The sequence below is a fragment of the Acomys russatus genome, chromosome 3 (genome assembly GCF_903995435.1).
Source record: "Acomys russatus chromosome 3, mAcoRus1.1, whole genome shotgun sequence".
NCBI lineage: Eukaryota > Metazoa > Chordata > Mammalia > Rodentia > Muridae > Acomys > Acomys russatus.
The window spans coordinates 21,788,738-21,800,260 of record NC_067139.1 but is presented as its reverse complement, the minus strand read 5'-3'; positions in this window follow the sequence as shown (position 1 = coordinate 21,800,260).

Genomic DNA, 11,523 nt, shown 5'->3' with positions numbered 1-11,523 from the left:
TATGATGTGATATGATGAATTGATGTGATGTGATGTGATGGATGTGATATGATGTGATATGATGTGATATGATGTGATATGAGTGCTGTGCTGTGCTTGAGGTGCTCTGCTCTGCTGTATGATGTGCTGTGCATTGATGTGCTGGCTGTGCTCTGCCGTGCTCTGCTCTGCTTGCTCGCTGTGCTCTGCTCTGCTGTGCTCTGCTGTGCTCTGCCGTGCTCTGCTATGCTGTGCTGTGCTTCTGCTATGCTCTGGTGCTATGCTGTGCTCGCTGTGCTGTGCTGTGCTGTGCTGTGCTGTGCTCTGCTGTGCTCTGCTTGCTGCTGTGCTCTGCTGTGCTTGCTGTGCTGTGCTGTGCTCTGCTGTGCTGTGCTTGCTTCTGTGCTGTGCTCTGCTGTGCTGTTGCTCTGCTCTGCTGTGCTCTCTGTGCTCTGCTGTGCTGTGCTGTGCTGTGCTGTGCTGTGATCTGCTGTGCTCTGCTGTGCGTGCGCTGTGCTGGTGCTGTGCTGTGCTGTTGCTCTGCTCTGCGTAGCTGTGTCTGCTGTGCTCTGCTGTGCTGTGCTCTGCTGTGCTGTGCTGTGTGTGCTCTGCTGTGCTGTGCTCTGCTCGCTGTGCTCTGCTGTGCTCTGCTGTGCTCTGCTCTGCTGTGCTCTGTGCTCTGCCGTGCTCTGCTCTGCTGTGCTGTGCTCTGCTCTGCTCTGCTGTGCTCTGCTGTGCTCTGTGCTGTGCTGTGCTGATGCTGTGCTGTTCTGTGCTGTGCTCTGCTGCCTGCGTCTCTGCTGTGCTCGCTGTGCTCTGTGCTGTGCTGTGCTGTGCTGTGCTCTGCTCTGCTGTGCTGTGCTGTGCTCTGCTCTGCGGTGCTGCTGTGCTGTGCTCTGCTCTGCTGTGCTCTGCTGTGCTCTGCTGTGCTCTGCTGTGCCTGCTGTGCTGCTGCTGTGCTGTGTGCGTCTGTGCTGTGCTGTGCTGTGCTGTGCTCTGCTGTGCTGTGCTCTGCTGTGCTGTGCTCTGCTCTGCTGTCTGTGCTCTGCTGTGCTGTGCTGTGCTCTGCTCTGCTGTCGCTGCTGTGTGCTCTGCTCTGCTGTGCTCTGCTGTGCTCTGCTGTGCTCTGCTGTGCTCTGCTGTGGCTGTGCTCTGCTGTGCTGTGCTGTGCGTGCTGTGCTGTGCTCTGCTGTGCTGTGCTAGTGCTCTGCTCTGCTGTCGCTGCTGTGCTGTGCTCTGCTCTGCTGTGCTATGCTGTGCTCTGTGTGGCTCTGCTGTGCTCTGCTGTGCTGTGCTATGCTGTGCTGTGCTGTGCTGTGCTGTGCTCTGCTGTGCTGTGCTGTGCTCTGCTCTGCTGTGCTCTGCTGTGGACTGTGCTCTGCTCTGCTGTGCTCTGCTGTGTCTGCTGGGTCTGCTGTGCTGGTGCTCTGCTGTGCTGTGCTGTGCTTTGCTCTGCTGTGCTGTGCTCTGCTGTGCTCTGCTTGCTCTGCTCGTGCTCTGCTGTGCTGTGCTGTGCTCTCTTGGCCTTTCCCCGTCCGTGGCTTCTTCTCCGCGCCTGCGTCCGTTACTGCCGCCGTCTGCCCCTCTCTCCTGCGTCTTCTCCCACCGCCCTCTCCCTCCGGGCACTGCCGCGCGTCCCCCTCGCCGGCCTTCCTCACACCCGCCCTCACCTGCGCCTTCTTTGAGATTATCCAGTCTTTTTCACTTGGTTACCCGCGGTCACGATTTAGACAAACAAACAGACCCACCAGTAAGTTTGAAACAATGAAGAGACAGAGTCTCAGTGCAGGGCAGAAGGTTCATGGAGGGTCCTGACTCCTGTGTAGAGCAACGTGTAAGACAAAGAAAGGCAACGCCAAGGGGAGGTCTTTTGTATAGTTAGAGGCTGATGGGCTCTCTAGGTCATGGTAAGGGCAGAGGAAAGAAATGGACAAACACTAAAATTGTCAGGATATGATTGTGGCCTAGGTCCAGACAGAGGAAAGGAGCGAAGGATAAGCCACTGCAAACAAAACAAAACAAAAACAAAAATAAAAACAAACAAACAAAGAACTATAGTTTGCTGAGATGTGGAAAACTGGAGCAGGGCTGGTTGAGATAAAGACTTGGAAAGAAATAAAAATTTGTCTTTAAACATATTTATTTAAAGATGCTTATTGAATATTCAAGATAAGCCAGAAATGGTGGAGCACGCCTTTAATCCCAGGACTTGGGAGGCAGAGGTAGGTGGATCACTGTGAGTTTGAGGCCAGCCTGGTCCACAAAGTGAGTCCAGGACAGCCAAGACTATCACCGAGAAACCCTGTCTCAAAAAACTAAAAAAACAAAACAAAACACCAAAAAAACCAACAACAACAACAACAACAACAAAGACAATAAAAATAAAAATACTCAAGCTAATGAGATATGGGTAGGAAATGCTACGCCCAAACAGCATCTGCCACACAGAGCATTTTAATCTATAGCAAATGCAAGCTCTTCCAATTCTCTCATCTTTATCAAACGTCAATTTGAAAATAAGCAGATTTCCCTGGGCTTGGATGGCTTCCTATCTGCAGGCTCGCATGTCACATAGAAATCTGGCTAAATAAATGTGTTGTGCTTTTCTTGTTTGGTTGGGTTTGGGTGGTTGGTTGTGGTTTCTTTTGGTTTTGTTGTTGTTTGTTTGTTTGTTTGTTTGTTTTTAATAGCTTCTCTCATGTATCCCTGACTGGCCCATAACTATATGTAGAGCAAACTGACTTGTATCAATACTCCTGCCTCTTAACTGCTGGGCTTGCGTGCACGCACCACCACACCTGGCTGTTCTTCTCTTGGTAATCGGCAACCTTTGAAATGAACTTGCATCTCCCCAATATTTCCATCTTCCTTACAAAGTGAGGGACGCCCAGTGCTGAGTACAGGGGAGAAGGCTGGAAAAGGTTGGGATCATCAGAATATAAAAGGACTTAAAGCAAAGAAGAGAGATGAAAAAGTGAGTCCTCGAGCATTCCAGTGTTAAAAGTCAGAGGGGGGTTGGGTCTCAGATATCAAGACATCCTGGGAAGTAGAAAAAAAAACCCGAGAGTGGTCTCAAATGTCTACGACACTCAACCGCAGTTGAGTTGTCAGTGGTGGGAGGACACAGACACACTCCCTGCAGCCTAAGTTCTCTTAAGGGAATTCAAATCAGGCAAACCCAGGACTTGTGGCTTCAATGCAAAAAGAAATTTCTGGACTAGCCAGTATGAAGCAGAATTGTGGTTTTAAGATTATTTTAATATAGACTTTAAATACTAGGGTTGGGAGAAAGAGAGATGCTCAGGAGAGAAAGGCGGGGGGAGGGGGCAGGAGTGGTTACACGTTCCCAGGGAGAATCACAATTAAGTGTCTTGGCCCTGGCCATATATTCCATTTTGACAGCTCTCAAGTTTACTTCAAAAGATTGCTGAGAAAAAAAAATTTGTGTTATTGTTTCTGTTTTGATAAATGAGGTTATATGGTGGTTCCAAAGATGCCTTGGATGGAAGGAATTATAATAGGGCTAAAGTAAAACCAGAGTGGTACGAGCCCCTTAGTTCATGTCCTATCCCTACAGTTAGGGTTGCTAATAAGATTCCTAGAAGGTTGCAAGTTTGTTTCTGGGAAGGGAATGGCAGAAGTATTGTTAAGTGTGCTGGAATCCTTGCTTTTCATTTGGCACTGGCTTCAGCTGGGTTCCTCTCTGTCTCGTGTCCCCACAATCACCCTGTCTTTCTCTCCTGCTTCAGGCTCAAACTGAAGCAGAGAGTTAACATTCAGAGTTAGCAATGCGGCTATCTTTGTGGCCTTTCACTGGCAAAGCAATTTGGAGGGGAAAATAATGCCTGCGAGATAAGAAAGGAGAAAGTAAGAAAAACATTTAGAAACGTGTACAGAGTCTGTCATAAAGAAAAGAAAAAAAATGGAGTGATGACAACAAGGAAGATACAACAAGGAAGATAGGGCTGTGAGGATGGCTCTCAGAGACTCTGCCCCACTCTAAAATGGATGGATGCCCTATCAGCAGACCTGAGAGCTGGGGAGAGCGCGTGACGAGAGGGAAAACGTAAATGCAAATAGAGGAAAATGTCATGACCCTCTAGTAAATGAGGGAAGATGGTACCCTGCATTGAAGAGGTGATGGGTTGGAGAGGTAGCTCAGTGGTTAAGAACACTTGCTCCTGCAGAGGACCAGAGCTCGTTTCTCAGCACCCGTAGCATGTGGCTCACAGAAACTCAAGCTTTAACTCAAGCTCCAGGAGACCAGTGCCTCTGACTTCTGTGGACATTGGCATTCGTGAGAACATGTTACACACACACACACACACACACACACACACACACACACACACACACACTCAGACTCACAGTCACATAATTAAAACATAAGGAAATAAATTCCTTAACAAGATGAGATGATTTTTAAAAAAATCAGATATAGAGTAACAATTTATCCTTTTGTTTGTTTGTTTGTTTGTTTATTTCTGTTTTCCAGGACAAAATGAACCAGAAAAATGATTGAGCTTTAAAAGTGCACAGGACTTCCATGTGTGAGAGACTGTTCAATGTTTTTACCATAAGGTGGCAGTAAACAGCTTCATGGACATGCTCTGCCTCTAAAGAACACTTCGGAGAAACAGGCAAGAGCTGAGCATGATTTGGAATACACATATATGACACAAAATGTGTTTTAAAACACGTTTCTGCCTCCCTGTCTTTTTCTATCGCACAGGCCCACAGTCACATGCAAACACCTACACATAATTAAAGTAAGATCTTCCAAAGGGGGGAAAAAAGCTGAATTCATGACTGCAAGAAAACATGGCAATCCCATGTCGAAAAATTTTACCTGAGCATTTGAAAATAGAGTAGTCCACACCAGGAAGGGACCCAACGTCGAGCATGGATTTTAAGTGCTAACAGTGTGTCAGCACAAAGTGAGCTAAAGTTCGTCATTTTGACCTTGACTGAGAAGACTGTGCCTGTGGAGGGATGGAGTGTGCTGTAAGTCTAGAGTCAATGTCATCTTAGCCTTATCTCCAGCCCTTTAATGGGCAATGCCTTAACTTTTGTGTGGGTAACCTAACATTCTCACCCCAGCATCTGGCTCCTGAGTCTTTATTGGTAAAATTGAACTATTGGGATTTTTGGTCTTTATAACAACAGTCAACACAGTTAAACGGCACCTAAAATGCTCTGGAGTGTCTCAGGAGGAGCCCACAAGCGGCAAGGTTAAGTGTGCCCAGCAGAGGCTCCAGGACTCAAGAAAGAAAAGTATTCCCGTGAAGCTGCTCAGTCCTCAGACCCTTGTCCCACACAGGGTCAGTAACAGCACAAAAGCCATCAGGAGCCCACCGGATCCCCCTGCTCCATGTACAGTGGTGTCTCCCATCTGTACGGAACCTGTCCCAATGATGCACCTCTGTCCTTTTTCCATGAGATTCCTTTCCTCCCACCCCCCATACACACTTAGCTGCCTTTTTACAGTACTACATTTTAATTTTCTTTCTGTTTTTCTTTTTTTCTTTCTATGTTGCATTTTTTCCCATCTAGGAGCAATATTTCTTTTCCTTGGTTTCTTTTTCTTTCTTGTCCCCCATGGTCACACACGCCTCTATCAGTATGTTTTACTTTGTTGAATTTTTAAAATACTTATGTTTTTATTCCCCTTCCTATATTTATCTAATTTTATTTTTGAACTTTTTTCACTATTGGGAAATCTTTGGCTTTGTTTTTTCCTTTTATTGTTTTGTGAACAGTTTTTAAAATTAAAAATATAATTATGTCATTTCTCTCCTTTTCTGTTCTCTCTGCAACCATCTCATATCCTTCCCCTCGCTCCTTCTCAAATTGATGGCCTTTTAAAAATTGTTGTCTAAGCCGGGCGTGGTGGCGCATGCCTTTAATCCCAGCACTCGGGAGGCAGAGGCAGGCGGATCGCTGTGAGTTCGAGGCCAGCCTGGTCTACAAAGTGAGTCCAGGATGGCCAAGGCTACACAGAGAAACCCTGTCTCAAAAAAACCAAAAAAAAAAAAAAAAAAAAAAAAAAAAAAAAAAAATTGTTGTCTAAAAATTATAAATATAATATATAAACACAACCACTGACATACCATATATTATTCTATATACAAATAAATTACACATAAATACAGTCTGCTGGATTTGCTTAGTGGGGCTGTGTGGATATGATTTCAGGGCTGACCACTCAGGATTTGATAATCAATCAGAGGGCTCATCTCTAATTAATAGGCATAACCAGGTATTTACGTTAGATGCCAGGTTGTAATTCTCTGTGTGCCATCTGAAACTGGAAGTTAACACACTTATGCTGACTAAAATGGGGCCACAAATATATAAATATACCAAAATAGTGATCACTTTCCTAGAAATCTTAAAATCTCTTCAAGTTTCTCATGCAAAGTTACATATTTTCATATTCATAGGATTGTGTTTAGCCCATGACTCAAAACGCATCAAACTGCCTGCCTTGACTTCAGCGTGCTGAGGCTTCGTCTGAAAGGATGTGCTCTGAAACATCTTAGCAGGAAGCCGGATCCTTGAAGGCACATGTTGAACTCATTCAAGTGAGAGTTTAAATCTAGTAAAAACATAGGATGTTATGGCACAAATTTTGTTCTGATTCTATAAACAAAAACATATTTCAAATTTAGAAGGAAAAAAAAAACCCTCTCTACCATTTGGCTTTGACGTGACCATCTTACTTCCCCAAAAAATCTCTCTTTTTGAGGAATTCCTGAAGTTGTCAAGAATTTGATTCCTTGTCCTCTATGGAAGTCAGTCTGGACAATTCTCAGGATGTTATCACTTTGTAATTCTTCCTTGCCTATGTTTTCTTGGTGTTCCATGCAACAATACTTCATAAAACATGAGTTTTGAGTGGCAGCAGCATCATTTTCTATTGTTTAAAAGTCCCTCCACAAGCCAGGCATGGTGGTACATGCCTTTAATCCCAGCACTGGGGAGGCAGAGGCAGGCAGATAGCTGTTATTTCAAGGCCAGCCTGGTCTACAAACTGAGTCCAGGACAGCCAAGGCTACACAGAGAAACCTTTTCTCAAAATACCAAAAAATAAAATAAAATAAATAAAAAATAAAAGTCCCTCCACCTACTGTCGTCAAATACGATCAAGTACCACATATGTTGACAACGGACAAAAAAAATTGCTTCAGTGTATTTTCTTATTGCTTCATATAAATCTACTTATTTAGTCGTGTCTTTAAGGATTCACTTCATTTTTAAGTATGTGCATGTGTGTGTGTGTGTGTGTGTGTGTGGGTGGGTGGGTCTGTACACATGAACATAGGTGCCCAGAGAGGCCAAAAGCAGCCCTGCCCCCATCCCACCCCGGGAGCTGGAGTTCAGATGACTGTAAACAGCCTGGCATGGGTCCTGGGACCTGAACTTGAGGCATCTGCAGAGCAGTGCGTGCTCTTAACTGCTAAGCCACAGTGGCATTTTTTTGCATATTTTTCAAGTTATAATATTTGAAATTGTAATTGCTCAGATTATAATCTTTAATTTTTTGAAATTTTATGAACTTTATTACAGTAAGGACAACTTGAAAATAAGTAAAAACACCATACACCAAAATTCACCAGACCCAAAGTCTATAAAACTCAATAAACTTCTTCACAATTCCATAGGCTTTGGAATAGACACTAAATTTTATGTCAAATTATAATCCTTGACAACTTTCATAAATCCCCTAGATATTGAATAGAATGCTTTGCTATTTGCCTTAACAACAACAACAACAACTAATAATAATAATAATAATAATAATAATAATAATAACTGTTTGTTGAACAATCTTTCTTTTCAGAAATTTTTCTTTTTTTTAATTCTTTGATTTTATGTGCACTGGTGTTTTGCCTGCATGTATGTCTGTGTGAACATGTCAGGTCCCTGGAACTGTAGTAAGACAGCTGTGAGCTGCCGTGGGGTGCTGGGAATTGAACCCTGGAGCCTCTGGAAGAGCAGTCCCTAGGAATGAGTAACTCCCCTGCTCCTAGCGTTTCTTGCTTGCCTTGGGATGAACATTTGGGCTCATGCCTTTTTTTAGTTCACCAGCCCGCCCCCATTCGCCCGAGGGCCTTTCTTCTTTCTAATAAATGTCTTTATTTCTATTATCTTACCAGGTGTCCCTGCTACAGTTCTTTGTCCTGGGACACAAGCCCCTGGAACTCTCAGTGAGTGCCCACCCCCATTCTGGTCCGTGCCTACAACAGCTGGCCAGGATAAGACTAGAGCTATACAACTTCCTGTCCTCTTCTTCTTGGCACTCCCGGTTCACCTTTCCCTGAGCACGTAGAATTGGACAGGTTTCATCTGGAGGTGTGGTCATAGCCCGAGGCATCAGAACCAACCTCTCCTCTCCACTCTCCTTGGGAGTCTTTCCCCAACCCCAATCAATTCATGTGGCCCAGAGCCTGGACCCCATTATATATCCAAATGAGATGTGAGTCTGGACAAAGAAGTGTACTTTGACCAGCGCCTGCCAAGGCCACTCTTAAGCTGGGAGGCAGCTGCCCAGGAGGGTCCCATTTGTGGGGAGGCTCACGCACATCTATAACAACCCGGCGCCAAGTCCATAAGATTCACAGATCCTGCTGGTGTACCAGCAGTCAACGGACCCAAATTCTCACAGACCAAAGGCAGCTAGCCAGGATGGTGGTACTCACATGGACTACCAAGATGGCAGCACCATGAGTTATTCAGAATCCCTGGTGCTACCTAGGTCCCCTAAGGATAACCGTAGCCCCCAACCTTCCTATGATGCCGATACCCAATGACAGGACCCGGGGGGTGGGAGGGCCTCTGGAGCAGGGACTTCGCACCTTTAGTCCACATCCAAGATAAGGTCCCAGAGACCTAACTCCACCTTTGTCACTGGATACCAAGGTTTGGCTACTAAGCAAAGACAGACTCCACAGCCCATATCCACCACAGGGGCCTGCCACCCACAGGCTTCGTGTGATGAGTCTGCCCAGTGTTAACTTTGTCCCCCAGTGTCCTACTGTAATGCTTCTCTATATCCTAACTCTGCCAAAGTCTGTGTCCCTTGACTGTAAGCAGCACTATTGCTGCAGGAGTGGATGTCATTCCCCAGGTCATAAGCCATTCTCTTGAGCGTGAGTTCCAAAGGGAAAAAACAAAGCAAAATGATTAACTTGAGCAGCAGCTTAAAACAACAAAGCCAGAGCCTTTCATGGAAATACGCCTCTTTCTTCTCTGAACCTAAAAACCTCAGGCCTTTTAAGAACTTCTTAGGAAAAAGACTTTATTCCACTGAAATAAAAGAAGTAATTTCAGAGATGTCTGGAGCAGGATATCACACACACACACACACACACACACACACACACACACACACACTTTTTACATAAGTAAAAAAAAAAATATTTCAAAGAATTGGGCCAGGAGTGGCGACACACACCTTTTTTTTTTTTTTTTTTTTTGTTTTTCGAGACAGGGTTTCTCTGTGTAGCCTTGGCCATCCTGGACTCACTTTGTAGACCAGGCTGGCCTCGAACTCACAGCGATCCGCCTGCCTCTGCCTCCCGAGTGCTGGGATTAAAGGCATGCGCCACCACGCCCAGCTGACACACACCTTTAATCCGAGCACTCAAGAGACAGAGGTAGGTGGATCTCTGAGTTGGAGGCCAGCCTGATCTACAAAAGGATTTCCATGACATCCAGGGCTGTTACACAGGGAAACCCTGTCTCGAATAAAACAAAAACAAACAAATAATTGGAATACGGTTGATCCTGTGAAACTAAAGAAAAAGAGGCCAAGGTTGTTCAGTTCAGTGTAACCTCAATACAACTTGGATAAAGCAGAAGTTTGGCCAATAGATGAAAGCTTAAACCACACCATCTTTCTGTTGTTGTTGTTGTTTCTTTGTTTGTTTGTTTTTTGAGACAGGGTCTCTCTGTGAAGCCTTGGCTGTCCTGGACTTGCTTTATAGACTAGGCTGGCCTTGAACTCACATCAATCGCCTGCCTCTGCCTCCCGAGTGCTGGGATTAAAGGCATGTGCCACCACTGCCCAGCAAATCACACCATCTTGAAACTGGATCTATCTGCAGAAATGAAGAACACAGTTGGAAGTCCCTCATGTTCAATCCTTTGTGGCTCCCACCAAACAAGGGCTGAAGGGCCTTTAAAGACTGTGGAGGAACTACAGCAGCTTACGATCCCTGCCTGTGTCTAAACCCTGCTGTTCAACGTGGAAATAGAAAAATGTATCTGCCTCAGTTAGGGTCTTATTTCTGTGAAGAGACACCACGACCCAGACAACTAGTAAAAAGGACAACACTTCATTGGGGCTGGCTTACAGTGTCAGAGGGTTAGTCCATTGTCATCATGGCGGGAAGCATGGCAGAGTAGAAGCAGACTCGCTGCTGGAGGAGCCGAGAGTTCTGCATCTTGCTTGATCGGAAGGCAGCCAGGAGGAGACTACGTCACTGTCACAGCTTGGCCTCAGAGCCCACCTCCACACTGACACACCTCTTCCAACACGGCCATACCTCCTCATAGTACTGCTCCCCAGGAGCCAAGCATTCAAACACATGAGTGTATGGGGGTCATACCTATCCAAACCACCACAGAGTCTCCTCCCACTTTGCAGAGCTCCATGATACCCATAGGCCCCCATTTAACCTAAACTACCAAAGAAAAGGGGTAGCCATTCGAACAGGGCACACCAGGACAGGAGCTGTAATCACCCATCCACTCCTTTGCTCAAAACACTCCCCTTAGGGGAACAAAAAACATAGACTTGCTAAATGCTAAAAAAAAAAAAAAAAAAAAAAAATGTCCCTAAGGACTTCCAGCATACCACTGAGCAACTAGTACACTAATTATCTATGTTTAAATCTGTCTCTGTCCCGCTTTTTCTAGGTGCTATGCAAGGCTGAAACTGGAAGCCTGCTTTGTTTGATACTGGTGGAACTGACCTCCTGGGTGTTCAGAAGCCATACTTGGAGACCGAAGCCAGTGAAGATGTAGGGGACTAAATGACAACATCACAGGGACACCTCTAAAAGGAGCCTATAGCTCCCATGAGTTACCTGCCCTTGCTGAGAGGCCGTGGAGACCCCGGAGATTAGACTCCAAAAAGGAGGGGAAGCACAGAGGAAAACACTGTCAGTGCTCCTGAGGAAAACATGGTCAACAAAACCATGACTCGTCCCAGGAGATGATACAACTGGTAAAAAAAGACTAGAGCTACAAAGAGATCCACCTAAGTCCCTCAGAGTAATGCCCAGGGAACCTCACCTCACCTTAACAATAAAAAAGGAAATGGTTAATTTCTGTCCATCTTCATGGTAACAAATACGCAACTATAAGATATGGCCAATGAAGCCGGGCGTGGTGGTACATGCCTTTGATCCCAGGACTCAGGAGGCAGAAGCAGGTGGATTGCTGTGAGTTCAAGGTCAGCCTGGTCTACAAAGCGAGTCAAGGCTACACACATAGAAACCCTATCTTGGAAAACAAAAAACAAAACAAAACTATATA